General features: G+C 45.8%; 1 protein-coding gene across 4 annotated transcripts in view; it reads left to right on the top strand.

The window, feature by feature from the left end:
* atg10 (ATG10 autophagy related 10 homolog (S. cerevisiae)) overlaps positions 1-21864 on the top strand; it is a 465548-nt gene that overhangs the window by 371822 nt on the left and 71862 nt on the right. The window lies entirely within an intron of this gene.

Here is a 21864-nt window from a genome sequence, read left to right as displayed (position 1 = left end):
TGGGTCGCACGTGTCGGCTGAGATTAAAGATGGCAGCACCCACGGGTCGCACATGGTGGGTGGCGTGGCAACTAGGGGTGGCCCCGACAGGGAGCAGGCAGAGCTACTGGGCCGAGGAAACTTAGGGGGGGGTCGGGCCTGGCAGTGCCCCTTCTTCCTACAGCCGTTACAAGTCGCGTTCCATGCCGGGCAGCGTTGTCGGGGGTGATTATCCTGGCCGCAGAAGTAGCACCTTGGGCCTCCGGCGTTGGCGGGCCGGTGCGCGGCGCAGGCTTGCATCAGGTCCAGCTACAACCCCCGACAGGAGGTGCCTAGCATACACCTGGTTGACGGATTTCACATAGTGACCTTTGAGCAGCGTTATCGCCTCCGCGTACGATGGGGCGTCCCTGATGAGGTTAAAGGCTTTTGGACTCACCCGTGCGTGGAGACCTGCTTCTTCTGGAGGTCCGTGAAGTCCTTGTTGAAGGACGAGAGGTCGGCCTCGAAGCAGCTTAGCCAGTGTTCAGAAGTCTCTGTTGCGTCAGCTGCTTGTGGGTCCAGTTCCAGGCGATCCGGCTTGAGTGAGGAGTTCATCTTGAGTGAAGCGTCCATCTTAGAAGTTTAGTGTATTAAATAGATACACCATCAATAATACACGATGAGTTGATAAAGTTAACTGAGGCTTTAATACACTAAACAGCAAGCCTCCTACCTCTGGATCCGAACTGGGGCCGGAGGTGGAGACTTGCCACTTTTATACAGAAGCCCCGAGGGGAGGAGCCACAGGCAAAGCCAACCTGGACAAGCCCAGGCATGTATGATACAGTACAGTCCATACAATACAATCACGTGGTTTACCACAGAGGCGAAACCCATGCAGACACGGGGAGAATGTGCAAATTCCACACGGACAGTGACCCGGAGCCGGGATCGAACTTGGGACCCCGGCACCATGAGACAGCAGTGCTAATCACTGTGCCACCTTGCTGCTCCCGATTCTATCTATTTATAATGTGAATGTGGTTCTCCATTTACAGCTTCCTGTGGATCATTGTGCATTGTTCATTAAATTTATGGTTTGAGTTAATAACTCCCTGTTTTACAAATCGTTCTTACAGATTTTTCTTCGTTGAATTCGAAGTGTTATCTTTTCATTTTACTTGTTTAGCCATATGATGATTTTGAAGTTGCTGCCATTTGCAGGACTGACTGGACCAAGCCCCGTTTGCCTTCCATAAATGAAAGCCTCAACTTTTTCAATTTGCTAAATTGCTGGCTTTAAATCCACCTGTTCTGGGAGGAAAACCTTGGAGTCATAGCAGAGTAATGGCGCAGAGCTTCCAAAGTGCCCTGCACACAGTGCAATCGCCTCGATAAAGACATGAACAGTTAAGTGACATTTTTATGCTGAAGAGGCCCTGCAACAAATCAACGAAGGCTGCAAGGAGCTTGGCAGGTTCATTGTGAAGAGAATGAATTTTGATCCACCACCATCTGGACCTGGAAGGAAGGCCATAAAGAGTTCTATGATTTAAAAAAAATACAGCTGAAGCAAAAATTACCGTAACTAAAAGAGGATGTGGGATATTATGAGCAAGGAATTTACAATTGTGAATGAGTAGAGTTTATGAATGAAGCACTGTCTTTGTAGAAAACTTCAATGTACTGTCGATCAAAGTCACAGTCACAAGTGGAGTACCACAAGGATCTGTTCTGGGGCCGTTGCTGTTTGTCATTTTTATCAATGACCTAGAGGAAGGCGCAGAAGGGTGGGTGAGTAAATTTGCAGACGATACTAAAATCGGTGGTGTTGTCGATAGTGTGGAAGGAAGTAGCAGGTTACAGAGGGATATAGATAAGCTGCAGAGCTGGGCTGAGAGGTGGCAAATGGAGTTTAATGTAGAGAAGTGTGAGGTGATTCACTTTGGAAGGAATAACAGGAATGTGGAATATTTGGCTAATGGTAAAGTTCTTGGAAGTGTGGATGAGCAGAGGGATCTAGGTGTCCATGTACATAGATCCCTGAAAGTTGCCACCCAGGTTGATAGGGTGGTGAAGAAGGCCTATGGAGTGTTGGCCTTTATTGGTAGAGGGATTGAGTTCCGGAGTCAGGAGGTCATGTTGCAGCTGTACAGAACTCTGGTACGGCTGCATTTGGAGTACTGCGTACAGTTCTGGTCACCGCATTATAGGAAGAACGTGGAGGCTTTGGAGCGGGTGCAGAGGAGATTTACCAGGATGTTGCCTGGTATGGAGGGAAAATCTTATGAGGAAAGGCTGTTGGACTTGAGGTTGTTTTCGTTGGAGAGAGGAAGGTTAAGAGGAGACTTAATAGAGGCATACAAAATGATCAGGGGGTTGGATAGGGTGGACAGTGAGAGCCTTCTCCCGCGGATGGAAATGGCTGGCACGAGGGGACATAACTTTAAACTGAGGGGTAATAGATATAGGACAGAGGTCAGAGGTAGGTTCTTTACGCAAAGAGTAGTGAGGCCGTGGAATGCCCTACCTGCTACAGTAGTGAACTCGCCAACATTGAGGGCATTTAAAAGTTTATTGGATAAACATATGGATGATAATGGTATAGTGTAGGTTAGATGGCTTTTGTTTCGGTGCAACATCGTGGGCCGAAGGGCCTGTACTGCGCTGTATTGTTCTATGTTCTATGTAAAGTGCCTCTCCTAGTTCAAGAAAAAAGCTGATATTTGAATTTTGTATAATTGATGAATACATTCAACTAAATCTGAAATGCTCGTGCAAAGATGAACAAATTGCCTCCGCAAACAAGGAAAATGAAACTTAATTTGCTGTGTAAAAATTATTTTTGCAATGTTAAAAATTAATAAGCACTCATGCTAATAACTGAAGATTATGCCTTATGTATAATTAACTGTAAGATTTCCCTTTACTGTTTTGTCTATTGGGCAAACTAATATGGAGCATGAGGGTCAGGGAAGCAATACGTTGTGGAGTTGGCCAGGAGAAAATGTTAATGGTTCATGAAAGGCAATTAATATAGTGGTTTGAGACAAAGGGCAGCATGGCGGCACAGTGTCTAGCACAGCGCCAGGGATTCAGGTTCGATTCCGACCTCGGGTGACTGTGTGGAGTTGCACATTCTCCCCATATCTGCGTGGATTTATTCCAGGTGCTCTGGTTTCCTCCCACAGTTCAAGATGTGCAAGTGAGGTGGATTGGCCATGCTAAGTTGCCCCTAAGTGTCCAAGCGTTAGGTGGGATTACGGAGGTAGGACAATAGCTTGGACCTCTTTCAGAGGGTTGGTGCAGACTCGATGGACTGAATGGCCTCCTTCTGCTTTAGGGATTCAGTGATTTTATGAATCTGTACTACGATTCTAACAGAGGCCCTCTTGTATGAAGCATGGCAAGAAAAATTGCATAATTATTAATTCCTTTATGCACATCCATTGCACCTGTTTCATCGGACATCTGTTGAGAAAACAGCAAAATAATTGTGAAAAATAATGGGCGGGATTCTCCCCTACCCGGCGGGGCGGGGGGTTCCTGCGTAATGGAGTGGCGGGAACCACTCTGGCTTTGGGCCGCCCCAAAGCTGCGGAAGTCTCCGCACCTTTAGGGGCCAAGCCCTCACCTTGAGGGGCTAGGCCCGCACCGGAGTGGTTTACACCCCACCGGCTGGCGGGAAAGGCCTTTGGCGCCATGCCAGCTGGCGCCGAAAGGTCTTTGCTGGACGACGCATGCGCAGGAGCGTTAGCGGCTGCTGACGTCATCCCCGCGCGTGCGCAGGGGAGGGGGTCTCTTCCGCCTCCGCTATAGTGACGTCCATGGCGAAGGCGGAAGAAAAAGAGTGCCCCCACGGCACAGGCCCACCCGCGGATCAGTGGGCCCCGATCGCGGGCCAGGCCACTGTGGGGGCACCCCCCGGGGCCAGATTGTCCTGCGCCCCACCCCCCCCCCCAGGACCCTGGAGCCTGCCCGCGCTGCCTTGTCCCACCGTTCAAAAGGTGGTTTAATCCACGCCGGCGGGAGAGGCTTGACAGTGGCGGGACTTCGGCCCATCACGGGCCGGAGAATCGCCGGGGGTGGGCCCGCCGACCGGCGTGGCGCGATTCCCGCCCCTGCCGAATCTCTGGTGGCGGAGAATTCGGGACACGGCAGGGGCGGGATTCACGCCAGCCCCCGGCGATTCTCCGACCCAGTGGGGGGTCGGAGAATCACGCCCAATGTGTAGGACTTCAGAATCAATTAAATATTTTTGAAGTGCAGTACAACTGGTTCTCACAAACAGCAATGTGATAAATAGGGTAATCTGAGATTTTATTTAATTATATTGGCTATGGGTTAAATATTGGCCGGGACACCAGGGAGAACTCAAGTGCTCTCCTTCATAATCATACCTGCGCCGATGGGATGGTCATTTAGACTCTCATCCTAAAAACAGCTCTTCTGATAGTTCAGCACTCTCTCAGTAATGCACTGGAGTGTCAGCCTAGATAGTGCGCTGAAGCTGGAGTGGGGCTTGAACCCACAGTCTTACATCACAGTGGTGACAGTGTTATGACTGACACCTGGCAAAGCAGAACACAGTTCTCAGATGAGGAATGTGAAGCGGAGGAGGTGTGGACTGGTAGGCCAACACATCATGGAGGAAAGTTTCCCGTTCAGGCTGCCCGGGAAGAATCTACCCATTGCACCTGCTGCTTGTTACAATACAGGAAGCATGTGGAGCAGGTATTTGACTCCATACTTGAGTCTCTGAAGTGGAGGGAAGTGCGAACTGCACTTTGCCAGAGCACATGAGACCATAGCTCTGACTATTGCAGTTAAAACCTCAGTTACGAAGCCTAAATATGAGTCAAACACTTATCTTGCCTGTTGCCCACGCTTAATCTAGAAACCTTGGGTTCCAAGATTATAGTGGCAGTAAAGGCTGGTTTCTTCTGTTATGGGCACAATTTGACAATGGAGCTTTCAGAGAAAAATCCAGAATTCTGTGCACAGAGGTAATTTTGTCTCATGAAGAAATGGCTTCCAGCAGTGTCATGCACCAGAAATTCAAAATTCATGTGGTATCTTATTCGGTGTCTCAGAAAAGCCTGAAGGCACTTAACTTTATTTTGAAGTGTCGTCACAAATTATGTTGGGAAATGTGGTGCTCATTTTCCACAATAAAGGTCCCACAAACAGCAGTGACGTCAAGTGAAACTAATATTGGTTAAGTTCAGAATATTTGGATGGATTCGAGAAAAAATTTTATTTGAATAGTGCGGGACACTATTACTGCATTTTTTGTTTGCGCTTGGCACATCCATTTAGGGACATGTTCCCTTAATTTGTTTCGCAGTTTATTAACTGTTCCTTCCACCAGTCCTGCCACCTTCAATGTGTAAGAGTCCTTCCTGTTTATTCCCTTATTTCCGCCTTTTATTTTGCCGTTATTATTTTTGATCCATGGATGATTAATGGGCATGTGTCTTTAAGTCAAGTGGCAGAATTCGGAGGTTACAGGAGAGAATACTCTGCTAGTCTCCACTGGTTTGAACAGGAGGCCTCAGACTTGTTGGCACCAGAGAGAGAGATGGCGTGGAGCTCGGTTTGATTGACTGGTGGCCAATGAATTGGCCAAAAGGCCGTACTCTGTCTGGTAACAGGTGGTTATCGGATCCTGTCCCAGTAGAATGATTTTTAGAGTCTCAAGGATTTTCAGTTTGAGTCCTGGCAGCAAAGGGACAAGATCCCACACTCCCTTCTCTATGTTTTCTCCAGAAAGGCTGTGAGCACTGTATTCCTGAAGCTGCAGAGAATCTGAATGAATGAATCTACAGGAAAACCATTGCAGGCTGCAGACAAAGATAAGAACTTTCCCTATCTCTCCAGAACGGCTGTGAATGCTATATTTTTGAAACTACAGAGACCTGCATGAATCTATAATAGGAACCACAAACTGAAAGCAAAGTTTGAAGAGGAGTACAGCGACGGAAACCACCATCTGAACAAAGACATTTTTCCCTTTCACATATGATTTTTGACCCCTTTTCTCTCTGTGTTTGTCTGTCTTGTGTGTGTGTGTGTGTAGAGGGTGGGAGGCAAGTTTAATTGAGAAATTAGGAATCAATAGTTAACCAGTTGTATTTGCTACATATTTTATTGTATTTCTTGTTATAGATAAACAGTAATTGTGTATAAACTTACAAACCTGGTGACTATAATTATTGGGCAGCCAAGGGCCAAAGGATGTTTTTCTAAGAATTATTGGTTAATTCACTAATGTTGTGACTCCAGGTCAAGTGGGGCTGGAATTGACTGCACCAGTCCACGGTTTCATAACAAATTACTTATTCACATAAATCCGAGGTACCTCTTCTCTACCCCTTATTTTATATTGTCGCTCCATGTTCTTCCTACCAACATATATCATCTCTCACTTCTCTGCATTGAACTTCACCTGCCCGCTCCACCAACTTGGCTATGTTCTTTTTATTTTCTATACTGCCCGGCTCAAAGTTGACAATGACTCCAAAAACTTTGAACTTGCCCCATTCACACCAAGATTTAGATCATTAATATATATATGGAAAAGTAAGTGTCCCAAAACTGATCCCTGAGGAACTCCACTGCAAACCCTCCTCCTGCCCAAACAATATCCTTTAACCATTACTCTTGGTTTCCTATTGCTCAGCCAATTCTGTATCCACATTGCTACTGTCCCTTTTATTTCATGTGCTGTGAATTTTCTCACAAGTCTGTTGTGCAGCACTGTATTGAATGCCTTTTGAAAGTCAATATACACCACATCAACAGCATTACTCTCATCGATCTTTTCTGTTACCTCATCAAAATAACTCCAGCAAATTAGATGTGATAACCCTCACGAGGACCACAGGGGGCTGCTGATTGAACTCTCTGTGGACTTGGGAGAAGATGAGTTCCTGCGGTGAGCGGGACCTTAAAATGTAGCTCCCAGACCAGGAATGGTACTTCCCAATAGTCCTGGGCTGGGACGTTTGTTTTCTGTTCCATGGTAGAGGCTTTACTTTCAGTTTAAAATAAACCAGTTTGGCCTTTCGCTCCACGCCTCCTGAAATTATTGCAGTGGTGACGAAGATCAAGCACGGGATTTTGAGCAGCCTTTTCAAAACTCTCCGACGACAACTCCGATAAGAAACAAAGCAAATAGAAAAACATGGAAATGCCTTATTATGTGCACGTGGAAGACTGGCCCCAGTATGCCGAATGCATGCACTACTTCTTCTGCACCAATGCATAGAAATCCTTTTGATGGAATGCGGGCCCCGATGTTTATTAAGAGTCTAACTTATCCTGCAGCTCCTGACACTAAAAACATTCAACAAGCTGCTGTATCTTGACCCAAAGCCTCCACCATTACAGATTCAACATGGCTGGGAAGACACCTGGGGAACCTGTGACAGAATTCCTGGCTAGATTAAGGAAGATGGCCGAATACTCCGAGTTTGGCCCATCCCTGACCGAGATGCCATGCAACAGGCTAGTGTGTGGGACGAATAATGTCACAAAATGAAAAAGATTGTTGGCAGAACCCAACCTAGATCTCAAAAGAGCTCTAGAATTAGCATTATCTTTGAAGAACGCCGAGAAAGGGGCCCCAAGTACTCCAAGGGATGCTGAACAGCAGTGTTCTCAGGCTGAAGGGGGGAGGAAGCACCCTCATACAGAAAAACCAGCATTCCCAGTGAAGGCATCCACGTGCCTCACCCACCACCAACTCAACATTCAGCCAGGATATTCTGGCATATGAAAAGATGGTCAGATAATCCTAGAAATACCAGGGAAGTTTCCCAGAAGACTACAAGTGTCAGCCACAGTAAGTGTGGCCAAAGCCAGGCAAGGCTGCCAGAATCAGCAGTACGCGTGCTGTCCAAGCCAGAAGCCAAAGCCACCTCAGGCTTGGGTCTTGCAAGTCTGTCAGCCCATAGAGGATGAAATGATGCAACTTAAACTGAATCATCACCCTTAAGACTGCCCCGATAATGGTGACACTCTTGATCAACGGCCAATCCCTAGAAATAGAGGTGGATGCGGGAACTGCCGTTACCATCGTCAGGAAGGGGACCTTCTGGCGTCTCTGGATGGTCATCTTGTCCCTAGTCTTCTGACACACCAGGGCCAGGTTGACCACATATACAGGGGAACCTTTTTTTTTTAACAAACAATTTTATTGAGGTATTTTAGGCATATAGAAAAAGTGACATTGTACAGTACAAAAAAATAGAAGTCAAGACATAAATGAAACATAGTGCAAACCACGGCTCTGTTTATGGGAACCTCTAACGATTATGGGGACCACCATGATCCAGATTAACTATGGGCAGCAGACGGCCGACTCCTGCTCATAGTCGTGTGAGGACCAGGACCCAGCCTCTTGGGCAGAGGATCCTTCTGAACTGGCGACAAAGTTTTAAACAAAGAAACTGTGACTGTATGAGGTCATTGGCAAATACCCGAGGTATTGCTAAAAGGCCTTGGTAGAATAAAGAGAGCAAGGGCAAAGACCTATGTCGACTCTGATGCTCGACACAAATATTTCAGGGTATGGCCAGTCCCATACGGTTTACTTACCAAAGTTGAGATTGAATCCTCATTGATCGCCCGAAGGCGGATCTTGTTAAGGTGGAGATCAACCTCTCCACCCTGTGCAAAGTACTGTACACACCCCTGTCAGCATCAACGGGGCCGAGGTGGAAATGGTTAGCAGTTTCAAATTTCTAGGGGTGCACATCTCCAAAAATCTGTCCTGGTACACCCATGTCGACGCTACCACCAAGAAAGCACAACAGCGCCTATACTTCCTCAGGAAACTAAGGAAATTCAGCATGTCCACATTGACCCTTACCAACTTTTACAGATGCACCATAGAAAGCATCCTATCAGGCTGCATCACAGCCTGGTATGGCAACTGCTCGGCCCAGGACCGCAAGAAACTTCAGAGAGTCGTGAACACCGCCCAGTCCATCACACGAACCTGCCTCCCATCCATTGACTCCATCTACACCTCCCGCTGCCTGGGGAAAGCGGGCAGTATAATCAAAGATCCCTCCCACCCGGCTTACTCACGCTTCCAACTTCTTCCATCGGGCAGGAGATACAGAAGTCTGAGAACACGCACGAACAGACTCAAAAACAGCTTCTTCCCCACTGTCACCAGACTCCTAAATGACCCTCTTATGGGCTGACTTCATTAACACTACACCCTGTATGCTTCATCCGATGCCCGTGCTTATGTACTTACGTTGTATATGTTGTGTTGCCCTATTATGTATTTTCTTTTATTCCCTTTTCTTCTCATGTACTTAATGATCTGTTGAGATGCTCGCAGAAAAATACTTTTCACTGTACCTCGGTACCCGTGGCAATAAACAAGTCCAATCCAATCCAATCCTGTGCCCTGGCGTGGCGGGGGGGACCTGCTGGAATTCTTGAAAAGGTCAAATTTGAACTGAAGGGAAGAATGGTGGGTTTCTACAATTCATGGGAGTTATTCATTATGCACTTTTGAGAATTGGATCACATCAAATATGTATTTGCTACATATTTTATTGTATTTCTTGTTATAGATAAACAGTAATTGTGTATAAACTTACAAACCTGGTGACTATAATTATTGGGCAGCCAAGGGCCAAAGGATGTTTTTCTAAGAATTATTGGTTAATTCACTAATGTTGTGACTCCAGGTCAAGTGGGGCTGGAATTGACTGCACCAGTCCACGGTTTCATAACAAATTACTTATTCACATAAATCCGAGGTACCTCTTCTCTACCCCTTATTTTATATTGTCGCTCCATGTTCTTCCTACCAACATATATCATCTCTCACTTCTCTGCATTGAACTTCACCTGCCCGCTCCACCAACTTGGCTATGTTCTTTTTATTTTCTATACTGCCCGGCTCAAAGTTGACAATGACTCCAAAAACTTTGAACTTGCCCCATTCACACCAAGATTTAGATCATTAATATATATATGGAAAAGTAAGTGTCCCAAAACTGATCCCTGAGGAACTCCACTGCAAACCCTCCTCCTGCCCAAACAATATCCTTTAACCATTACTCTTGGTTTCCTATTGCTCAGCCAATTCTGTATCCACATTGCTACTGTCCCTTTTATTTCATGTGCTGTGAATTTTCTCACAAGTCTGTTGTGCAGCACTGTATTGAATGCCTTTTGAAAGTCAATATACACCACATCAACAGCATTACTCTCATCGATCTTTTCTGTTACCTCATCAAAATAACTCCAGCAAATTAGATGTGATAACCCTCACGAGGACCACAGGGGGCTGCTGATTGAACTCTCTGTGGACTTGGGAGAAGATGAGTTCCTGCGGTGAGCGGGACCTTAAAATGTAGCTCCCAGACCAGGAATGGTACTTCCCAATAGTCCTGGGCTGGGACGTTTGTTTTCTGTTCCATGGTAGAGGCTTTACTTTCAGTTTAAAATAAACCAGTTTGGCCTTTCGCTCCACGCCTCCTGAAATTATTGCAGTGGTGACGAAGATCAAGCACGGGATTTTGAGCAGCCTTTTCAAAACTCTCCGACGACAACTCCGATAAGAAACAAAGCAAATAGAAAAACATGGAAATGCCTTATTATGTGCACGTGGAAGACTGGCCCCAGTATGCCGAATGCATGCACTACTTCTTCTGCACCAATGCATAGAAATCCTTTTGATGGAATGCGGGCCCCGATGTTTATTAAGAGTCTAACTTATCCTGCAGCTCCTGACACTAAAAACATTCAACAAGCTGCTGTATCTTGACCCAAAGCCTCCACCATTACAGATTCAACATGGCTGGGAAGACACCTGGGGAACCTGTGACAGAATTCCTGGCTAGATTAAGGAAGATGGCCGAATACTCCGAGTTTGGCCCATCCCTGACCGAGATGCCATGCAACAGGCTAGTGTGTGGGACGAATAATGTCACAAAATGAAAAAGATTGTTGGCAGAACCCAACCTAGATCTCAAAAGAGCTCTAGAATTAGCATTATCTTTGAAGAACGCCGAGAAAGGGGCCCCAAGTACTCCAAGGGATGCTGAACAGCAGTGTTCTCAGGCTGAAGGGGGGAGGAAGCACCCTCATACAGAAAAACCAGCATTCCCAGTGAAGGCATCCACGTGCCTCACCCACCACCAACTCAACATTCAGCCAGGATATTCTGGCATATGAAAAGATGGTCAGATAATCCTAGAAATACCAGGGAAGTTTCCCAGAAGACTACAAGTGTCAGCCACAGTAAGTGTGGCCAAAGCCAGGCAAGGCTGCCAGAATCAGCAGTACGCGTGCTGTCCAAGCCAGAAGCCAAAGCCACCTCAGGCTTGGGTCTTGCAAGTCTGTCAGCCCATAGAGGATGAAATGATGCAACTTAAACTGAATCATCACCCTTAAGACTGCCCCGATAATGGTGACACTCTTGATCAACGGCCAATCCCTAGAAATAGAGGTGGATGCGGGAACTGCCGTTACCATCGTCAGGAAGGGGACCTTCTGGCGTCTCTGGATGGTCATCTTGTCCCTAGTCTTCTGACACACCAGGGCCAGGTTGACCACATATACAGGGGAACCTTTTTTTTTTAACAAACAATTTTATTGAGGTATTTTAGGCATATAGAAAAAGTGACATTGTACAGTACAAAAAAATAGAAGTCAAGACATAAATGAAACATAGTGCAAACCACGGCTCTGTTTATGGGAACCTCTAACGATTATGGGGACCACCATGATCCAGATTAACTATGGGCAGCAGACGGCCGACTCCTGCTCATAGTCGTGTGAGGACCAGGACCCAGCCTCTTGGGCAGAGGATCCTTCTGAACTGGCGACAAAGTTTTAAACAAAGAAACTGTGACTGTATGAGGTCATTGGCAAATACCCGAGGTATTGCTAAAAGGCCTTGGTAGAATAAAGAGAGCAAGGGCAAAGACCTATGTCGACTCTGATGCTCGACACAAATATTTCAGGGTATGGCCAGTCCCATACGGTTTACTTACCAAAGTTGAGATTGAATCCTCATTGATCGCCCGAAGGCGGATCTTGTTAAGGTGGAGATCAACCTCTCCACCCTGTGCAAAGTACTGTACACACCCCTGTCAGCATCAACGGGGCCGAGGTGGAAATGGTTAGCAGTTTCAAATTTCTAGGGGTGCACATCTCCAAAAATCTGTCCTGGTACACCCATGTCGACGCTACCACCAAGAAAGCACAACAGCGCCTATACTTCCTCAGGAAACTAAGGAAATTCAGCATGTCCACATTGACCCTTACCAACTTTTACAGATGCACCATAGAAAGCATCCTATCAGGCTGCATCACAGCCTGGTATGGCAACTGCTCGGCCCAGGACCGCAAGAAACTTCAGAGAGTCGTGAACACCGCCCAGTCCATCACACGAACCTGCCTCCCATCCATTGACTCCATCTACACCTCCCGCTGCCTGGGGAAAGCGGGCAGTATAATCAAAGATCCCTCCCACCCGGCTTACTCACGCTTCCAACTTCTTCCATCGGGCAGGAGATACAGAAGTCTGAGAACACGCACGAACAGACTCAAAAACAGCTTCTTCCCCACTGTCACCAGACTCCTAAATGACCCTCTTATGGGCTGACTTCATTAACACTACACCCTGTATGCTTCATCCGATGCCCGTGCTTATGTACTTACGTTGTATATGTTGTGTTGCCCTATTATGTATTTTCTTTTATTCCCTTTTCTTCTCATGTACTTAATGATCTGTTGAGATGCTCGCAGAAAAATACTTTTCACTGTACCTCGGTACCCGTGGCAATAAACAAGTCCAATCCAATCCAATCCTGTGCCCTGGCGTGGCGGGGGGGACCTGCTGGAATTCTTGAAAAGGTCAAATTTGAACTGAAGGGAAGAATGGTGGGTTTCTACAATTCATGGGAGTTATTCATTATGCACTTTTGAGAATTGGATCACATCAAACATTTGAGGGGTTGGGGGGAGGGGGACTGTGTGTGTTATGGTGACTATGGGTGATTCCTGATTCCTTTTTGTCATTTGTTTATGTTAACATGCGGGCCAATGTCTGGGGTTTGGTGGGAGGATGGGATCCTTGTTATTGATATGGGGACTGACATTACATTCGTAACTGATTATTGTTTATTGTTGGGTGTATATTTGGGAGAAAATTTGAAAAAGGAGGAAAATAAAAAAATATTTTTTTAAAAAGCAAAGATTGAATCTCGGGATAATATGACCAGTGTACTTTGTAGAGTGAGTGCACTGGTAGATTCCGCCCTCAAGTCCAACAAGTCAGCCCGCCTTTGTGGGAAATATAAACTAATGGTTAATAAAGCCTCATGTTTAGATTGGTACCCCATGCCCAATTGGCAGGGGGTCAAACCTGAATCAAAGTAGATATGAGTCATAAAAGCAAATTACTGCAGATGCTGGAATCCGAAACCCAAGGGAAAATGCTGTAAAATCTCAGCAGGTCTGGCAGCATCTATAGGGAGAAAAAAGAGCTAGCGCTTCGAGTCCAGGTGACCCTTTGTCCAAGATATGAGCCATGCGTACCTCCAGCTAGATTTAGACGAGACACCCAGGAAGTACTTGACGATCAACATCCATTAGGCTTTATGCAAACATACATGCCTGCCCTTCGGAGTCTCGTCGTCATGCGCCATTTTTCAATGCGTGATGGAGAACATTCTCCAAGGGCTACCTAAGGTGGGAGTATGCTTAGTCAACGTACTAATCACAGGAGCATGGAAAAAGTGCACCTAGCAAACCTTCTGGAGGTTTTGAGATGATTTTCTGACGCAGATGTCCATCTCAAATGAGAAAATGTGTGTTCTGGGCAGGTGAAGTGATCTTCCTCAGGTACCAAGTTGGTAAAAAAAAGGCCTGCATTCCATGGAGAATAAAGTTAAGGCCATCAAAGCGACATCAACCCCACAAAATAAGACAGAATAAAAAATTTTCCTGAGCGTGGTAAACTACTCTGTGGAATTTATACCGAACTTGGCCATTTTATTGACACCCCTGCACACACTTAAAAAAAACACCAGAAGTGGTCATGGCAGGTGCTGCAGGATGAAAGCTTCACAAAGGTGAAGCAGCGGTTACTATCATCAAACATCCTGGCTTATTATGCCCCCAAGAGAGAACTAATATTAAAATAAGATGCCTCTCCATACGGAACAGGGGCAGTCCTTTCCCATCGATGGGACAATGGCACAGAGAGACCTTCAGCACATGCTTTCAGAACCTTGGCAGATGCGGAAAGGCACTATTCTCAGATCGCAAAAGAAGGATTGGCTGTTATTTTTGGGGTGAAGATATTCCACCGTTATGTCTATGGCTGATATTTCACAATTGGAACAGATCATGAACTCCTGCTGGGCCTTTGCAAAGAGGATAAAGCAATACCTCCCATTCGCCTCGACTCAGATCCAACATTGGGCATTATTGTTAGTTGCCTATGAATATTCTCTTGAGCGATGCCCAGGAACACGCGTTGCCAACGCGGATGCCCTGAGTGGCCTCCTGCTGTCCACAGCCTTAGCCCCTTTCCTGGCATTGGAAGAAGCCATCATAACCTTAAACCTCTTGGATACAAAGAACAATACAGCACAGGAACAAGACCTTCCGCCCACCAAGCCCGCACCGGCCACAAAAGCAACCTTTGCCAAAACCCTCAGCACTTCCTTGTGCCGTATCTCTCCATACCCATCCTATCTATGTGTTTGTCAAGTACAAACTGGTAATGGGGCTAGCATTATCGGATATGAGGACCCCATGTATGCCGTGGGTACATACAGGGTCCCTGAGAATTCTCTCCAATAATTTACCTACTACCGAAGTGAGGCTCACTGGCCTATAGTTTCCAGGATTACTCCTGCTAACTTTCTTAAACAGCGGTACCACATTAGCTATTCTCCAGTATTCTGGGATCTCACCTGTAGCGAATGAGGATGCAAAGATGTCAGTCAAGGCCCCAGCAATTTCCTACCTTGCTTCCCTCAGTATTCTGGGTAAATCCCATCCAATCAGGAGACATATCTACCTTAATATCTTTTAAAAGACCCAATACCACCTCCTTTTCAATGTTAACATGATCCAGACTGTCCACACACCCTACCCAAGAATCATCTTCCACAAAGTTCCTTTCTTTGGTGAGCACTCATGCAAAGTACTCATGCACTGCACGGCAGACTCAAAGTACAGATGCACAGATACCTTGCCAGTATCCGTGAAGCAGATTCAAGCGTGGACCCAGAAGGACACCACACTGGAAAAACTGTATCATATGATCCTTCGGATGACATAAAGCCCTTCCTCACTAAATGACAAGAGCTGAGTGCAGAAGATGGCAACATCCTGTGGGAGCCCGGGTAATTGTCCCCTGCCAAAGTTGATGCCTAATCCTGACAGAATGACACAATGGACACCCCGGGGTACCCAAGTTGAAAATACTTGCAAGGAGCAACATCTGGTGGACCGGGATCAATTCAGACATTGAGAATGTGGTGAAGCAGTGCTCCTTGTGTCATGAGAACTATACGCTCCCATAGTAATGGCCAGGAAGACCATGGGTACGGATGCACGTGGACTTCAGTCCCCTTCTTCAGATCGACGTTCCTTAATATGGCTGACGACCACTCAAAATGGTTATAAATACATTTTAAATCCTCCACAGTTTCTCATGCAACAATAGAAAACTCCAGCGAAGTTTCTGTACCGATAATGCTACCCCCATTACCAGCGGAAAATTTCAGGCATTCATGAAGTTGAATGGTATTCAACACATCCGAACGGTGTTGCACAATCCATCATCTAATAGCCTGGCCGAAAGGGCGGCTCAAATATTCAAAACTGGAATGAAGAAGCAGCCTACTGGTTCCCTGGAAACAAAATTGGCCTGGTTCCTCTTTGATTCTAGAACCACGGCGCACACGATGATGAGAGTCACATCGGCAGAATTGTTAATGGAATGACGACTGCGCCCCAGGCTCAGCTTAATTTTTTCCAACTTGGGAAGGGAGGGTGGAGTAAAACCAGGAGACCCAAAAAAGGAACTTCAACACCAGAAGACCCGAAAGGACATTCAGAACAGGAAATGAAACGCCATCTATGTGCAGAACTTTGGAGATGGCTCCCATTGAATTACAGGGATCATACTGGAAAGACTGGTCCAGTTTCTGACAAATTCCAAGGGAAGGCCGTGAAAAAAATACCTGGACCACCTGAGAAATGGAGCCCACTCCAGCGGAGATGATTTCAGCTGATGCGACGTCCTTGATTCGGAGTTCGAAATGGAAACTAAGCAGATAGATCTTCTGTCAGAGGTCAGCGTTGAAGATGAGCCATCGCCTGTGGCCCTTTGCTGCTCATTAAGGAAGTGACGATCCCAAATCCACTTCACAACCAACCACCCCCCCAACAAATCCGGCTCCAGCTACCGCTGAAGTGAAAGAAGCTTTATCGCCACTGCGTAATAATAATCTTTTATTGTCACAAGTATGAAGTTACTGTGAAAAGCCCCTAGTCGCCACCTTTTCTGGCACCTGTTCGGGTAAGCTGGTACTGGAATTGCATGGGGGGATGATTTAGACTTGAAGGGAGAGGGACGTGATAACCCTCATGAGGACCATGAGGGATCGCTGATTGAACTCTCCATGGGCTTCGTAGAATAAGAGTTCCCGCAGTAAGCGAGCAGAGGCTTACAGGACCTTTAAATGTAGCTCCCAGACCTGGACCGGCAGTTCCTGGTCTGCCTGGGCTGGAACGTTTGTTTTGTGTGCAGCGGAGCGGATTTACTTTCTGTTTAAAATAAACCAGTTTGGCCCCTCACTCCGTGCCTCCTGGAATTCTGACTTTAGTTAAACACCATCTTCCCTTAAGAAATCCATGCTGGCTCTTCCTAATCAACCTCCATTTTTTCACCGTATTGTTAACTCTATCCCAACTAATTGCTTCCAGAAGCTTCCCCACCACCAAAGTTAAATTGACTGGTCTGTAATTGTTGGCCTTAACCGTACAACCATTTTTTGAACAAATGCGTAATGTTTGCATTTCTCCAGTTCTGCGTAATGTTCGCATTTCTCCAGTTCTGTGTAATGTTCGCATTTCTCCAGTCCTTTGGCACCTCCCCTGAGTCTAGGGAAGACTGAAAGATTGTGACCAGTGCTGTGCAATTTCCAGTCTCACTTCCGTCAATATCCGTCAATGCAACTCATCCGGTCCTGGTCCTTTGTCAATTTTAAGTACTGTATCCAATACCATTTATAAATTCTCTATTTGGTCCTGAATCTGCCCTACTGCCCCTTTTACCACACTTTTACTATTTATGTGCCAACAGCAGACTTTGGGATTCTCCTTTATGTTGACTACCTGTCTTTTCTCCCAATCACTTTTTAGTTCTATTGTTTGCTTTTTCATTTGCCCTCTGAACCTTCTATATTCAGCTTGTTTCTAATTGTATTTTTAGCTGACAGTGTCACAAGCATACCTTTTCTTCTTTATCTTAATTTTTATCCCCTTTTCATCCAGGGAGCTCTGGATTTCTTTGCCCTATCTTTCCCTTTTGAGGGAATATACCTTGACTGTGCCTGAACTATTTCTTCTTTGAAGGTAGCCCATTGATCAGCTACAGTTATGTGCCAACCTTTGGTTCCGGTTTATTCGGCCCAGCTCCATTCTTGCCCCATTGAAGTCGGCTCTGTGCCAGTTAATTATTCTTACTCCGGATTGCCCATTATCCTTTCTGCCATCTTCCTAAACCTTATGATACAATTCCCGTGCCAGCCTCCCTGAACAGGTGCCGGAATGTGGCGACTAGGAGCTTTTCACAGTAACTTCACCTGAAGCCGACTTGTGACAATAAGCGATTTTCATTTCATTTCATTTCATCACTGTCTCCTAAATGTTCCCCTTGTGGTGTTGGGTGCTCTGAGGTACAGACGAACCAAAACGGTTGCGATTGATACAACGCAGTTTTATTCCAACTAGTTATTTACACATCTGACTTGGTACTCAGCACGTGGTGACAATGTGAGTGTCTTGTTAATGAGGTCCTGGCCTTGTCCTGTCTCCAGATGGACTGGCCAGCAGGTGTCGTGTTTCTTGTCTTATACTGTGTCTGCTCTTGTCTGTGATTGGCTGTCGTGTTATGTGTGCTGATTGGTCTGTTGGTCTGTCTATCATGATGTGTGTGTTGTGATGTGTGTTTGAATATCATGACATCCCCATCTTTTTACAAGATTATGTGCCGACGTGGTTATAAATATAAATGTGTCCTGAGTGCAGCTAAAGGTGTGTGTGCGTGATATTTACAGCATGTACATGTGGCGTAACTATATACAAGGGGCGATGTCAGGTGTGACATGCTAACGAGGTTGTACCATAACAAAAGAAGAAGAACGTTGAAATTTGGACCTGTCAAACAAGGCCTGGAACGATAAAACAGTGACATGTTACAATACAGTAGTTGCTAAAATGTGACGTGTGAACAGTCTCATAAGTCCAGTCTAGTAGGTGGGCGACGAATTCGGGTTGACCGTCAGGGTGGCACTCCATTCATCAGCCGGATTGATGGTGTTGACCCGGTTCACATCAATGACCGCAACCCGGAAGGCGTCTTGGTCATCTGTGTCGTCGGTTTGGATGTCGCGATGTGGAGGCTGGATGGTCCGCACATGTCTGCGAGGTGGTCGGAGATGTGGAAGATCCACAGGTTGAGCCGCTCAACAGTAGGCAGCGTAGTGGCCCATCTTGCCACAGCGTAGGCATTGTCGGGTTTTTGCAGGACATTGCCCTTTTAAATGTGCAGCTCCACAGTTGCCGCACGTCATGACGTCATGGCGTTCGTTATGCCACTGCGCATGCGCAGTTCGGTCTTGCATCAGGCGCGCCTGCGCAGCACGTCCCTCAGTGTTGCCGTAGGTTTTGGCGTGCACAAACGTGGGAGGCCTAAAAAAGCGCGCGAAACGGCCGCCCTCGTCCGGGCCGCGGGCCGGGAGAAACCCGATTGCCTGGATGCGTCCAGCCTCGTGGGCGGCCTGGCTTGCCGATTCGATCGCTTGGGGCCCCCTCCGTGCCAATTCGGTCGCCTGAAATTGGGCATAGCGGCTGGTCGCATTTTCATGCAGGACACAGGCTTCAACTGCAGATGCTAAGGTCAGGCCTTTAATTTTTAGAAGCTGCTGGCGTAGGCCACTGGAGGCAATGCCAAAAATGATCTGGTCCCGGATCATGGACTCTGAGGTGGTGCCGTAACCGCAGGACTGCGCGAGTATGCGGAGGTGCGTCAGGAAGGGCTGAAAGAGCTCATCCTTACCTTGTAGGCGCTGCTGAAAGCTATACCTCTCAAAGCTTTCATTGACCTCAACGTTGAAGTGCTGGTCGAGCTTGAGGAGGACCGTGTCATATTTAGATTTGTTCTCGCCTTCCGCGAACACCAAGGAGTTGTATACATCGATGGCGTGCTGACCTGCAGTAGTGAGGAGCATGGCAATCTTTGTTTCATCCGAGGCGCCCTGTTTTTCGTTGGCTCGCATGAACAGTTCGAATCGCTGCTTGAAGAGCTTCCAATTGGTGCCCAGGTTCCCAGCGACTTGCAACGGCTGCGGTTTGTTGTGGGTGTCCATGGCTCAGGATAGCAGATTTGCCGGTAAGTATCGATTCACTCACTGGTACCATGTGGTGTTGGGTGCTCTGAGATACAGACAAACCAACACGGTTGCGATTGATACAACGCAGTTTTATTCCAACTAGTTATTTACACATCTGACTTGGTACTCAGCACGTGGTGACTATGTGAGTGTCTTGTTAATGAGGTCCTGGCCTTGTCCTGTCTCCAGATGGACTGGCCAGCAGGTGTCGTGTTTCTTGTCTTATACTGTGTCTGCTCTTGTCTGTGATTGGCTGTCGTGTTATGTGTGCTGATTGGTCTGTTGGTCTGTCTATCATGATGTGTGTGTTGTGATGTGTGTTTGAATATCATGACACCCCTGCTGACATTTGATCAACTTGGCACACTTAATTTCCAAGAACCAGGTCCAGCAATGCCTCCATTCTTCTCGAACTAGACACATACTGCTGTAAATTGTTTTCCTGAAAATTCACGTCTTGCCTCTCACTACCCTTTACACTACCACTATCCCTGTCTATATTCAGGTAATTAAAGTCCCCCATTTTAACTACTCTATAATGTTTGTACTCTCTGCAGATTTATTCTTTGACATTCTTCCCACTAATTGGTGGCCTGTAGACTAAAGGTGGCCTATAGACTAAATCGAGCAATGTAATTGCACCTTTATTGTTCCTTAGCTGGAGCCAAATAGATTTGGTCCTCACTTCTAATTTAATCAGTTGGTATGGGTGGCTCCTGCAGCATTTATATATCAATCTAACTTGGCCCAAGTGCGTTAACAAGTGAGACCAATAAATGTATGCCTACTGCTTTGACTGGTAGTAGGAAGCAAATAAAGTCAACCAGGGACTTGATGAGTATATCACTGGGAGGCTCAAAAAGTACAACACAACTTGAAAGTCTTTTAAAGGTTGATAAGTGAGGAATACAACTTCCACCTAAATTACCTTACTTCAATTAAAATGGTATTTTGTCATTCCAATCTGCTGAAACTGTATGGAAATTCACTTCCTTTGTTTCCTGTTTATTCAGTGGAAGGAATTCATAGGAGCTCTTTTTCTTTTAAGACATTTTTATGTTGTGATGTCTGTCACATGACCATTGCTTTCTGAATCATTTATTAATCCTGGCCTTGGGCTATTCCTTCAGTTATTTTTCTTCCATCATTTTCAGAAGTGTTGGATTTCTGCCAAACTTATGGGAACAGCATTGCATCTGTGTTTTCTTTGTTTTGTTGAAATTCCTTGGAAAAAGTGCTGGACTTGCTTTACAGTGATCAAGGTTTTTTTTGGCAAAATGTTTCACTGGCCAAATTTAAAAACCATTTACTTTAAGTCTCTAAGGAATTTTAAGTTTTTTTGCTGGCCTTGTCAACATCTTCCTGGCCATGATCAGTGTTCAGTGTTAGCCAATGCACCACCATTTTAAACACTACTTACTCTGGGCTGTTTGCTGATCAGAGCAACAAAAGCAGGGAATTACTATTGTTAAGAACCCTGCGGATGTTAAATGCGAAAGTATCCCAAACACAGAAGGTTAACCTGAAACCCTGGTTCTTAGTTGTGTATATTTTCAATTTGGTATACTGTGAGAAAAGATATGCGATCCATGGAGGAATAGTCCAGTCATTATGTGATTAATTAATAAAGAATATTTACTAACTTATTATAAGAAAAAAAAACACGACAAGAAGGACTATAATACACGACAACACTTAATTATACATGGCTATACATACAATGTATTACATGAAGTTACTCCTTGGTTCCTAACTACCTAAGATTCCTGAACTCGAGATGCCCCTTTGTTTCCAAATAACATCCAATGTTATCTAACTCTTTCAGCTAAACCCTGCAGATAATTACCACAAATAGGTCATTTGGCCACGTCTGGGAAAACCACCTTCAATTTCAGCGAAGGTGAAATCTGCTTGGTTTGAATTTTTGATCTTAACTGACTGTCCATTTAACAATAACTTGTTTTTGGGATACTCTTTCTACAGCTATATGTGGCTGTGATGGTAGCTGCTACTGTGTCTCTTGCTCCAGTAATTGTGGTTATGGATACATAATTTTTCCCATTTGATATTACCCACCCTGTGGATCTGTCTTTTCGCATATACATGTCAATTTCCTTACCTCTCCACTTTGAAGTTACCTCTTCTCTACCCCATTGTTTTCCCCGAGTCACGTAGGCAAACACTTGCTTTTCTCACTGATGTGATAATTTGCATATAAAAATCCCTT

Source organism: Scyliorhinus torazame, chromosome 9 (genome assembly GCF_047496885.1).
Source record: "Scyliorhinus torazame isolate Kashiwa2021f chromosome 9, sScyTor2.1, whole genome shotgun sequence".
Classification (NCBI taxonomy): Eukaryota; Metazoa; Chordata; class Chondrichthyes; order Carcharhiniformes; family Scyliorhinidae; genus Scyliorhinus; species Scyliorhinus torazame.
Note: the sequence above shows the minus strand (reverse complement) of the source record. Positions and strands in the feature narration are given on the sequence as shown.